Source organism: Penaeus monodon, chromosome 32 (genome assembly GCF_015228065.2).
Source record: "Penaeus monodon isolate SGIC_2016 chromosome 32, NSTDA_Pmon_1, whole genome shotgun sequence".
Classification (NCBI taxonomy): domain Eukaryota; kingdom Metazoa; phylum Arthropoda; class Malacostraca; order Decapoda; family Penaeidae; genus Penaeus; species Penaeus monodon.
Window position 1 is genome coordinate 35706880 of NC_051417.1, and position 386 is coordinate 35707265.

Genomic DNA, 386 nt, shown 5'->3' on the forward strand with positions numbered 1-386 from the left:
ATGTATATATATAATATGCCGTCTATAACATTCGTCTATCGTATATGTCTACTTTTTTCCGTCATTGGCTCATACGATATTTTACGTATACATGTGTATCGTATATATCTACTTTTTTTCCTTCATATCTACCGTATCATGTATATGTATCACATATATATCGTCTACCGTCTATGGTATTCATCTACTTTTTTCACTTTTATTGTTGTCGTCGCGTATATATATAAATCTCACACTGCTATATAAGATCCGTGAGCCTACGCCATCTCCGGTCTCTTGCTCCCTGGCCTGTCATTATCCACGCGAGTTGACCTACATCCCACACCCAGGATGTGGGACGTAAATCTCTCTTAAAGGTTTTTGTTTTCCGATGCTGCGCTTTTATT

At 37.6% G+C, this 386-nt stretch overlaps 1 protein-coding gene across 1 annotated transcript in view; it reads left to right on the plus strand.

The window, feature by feature from the left end:
- Positions 1-386, plus strand: part of LOC119593849 — a gene marked incomplete in the record, with an annotated part of 160221 nt that overhangs the window by 98865 nt on the left and 60970 nt on the right.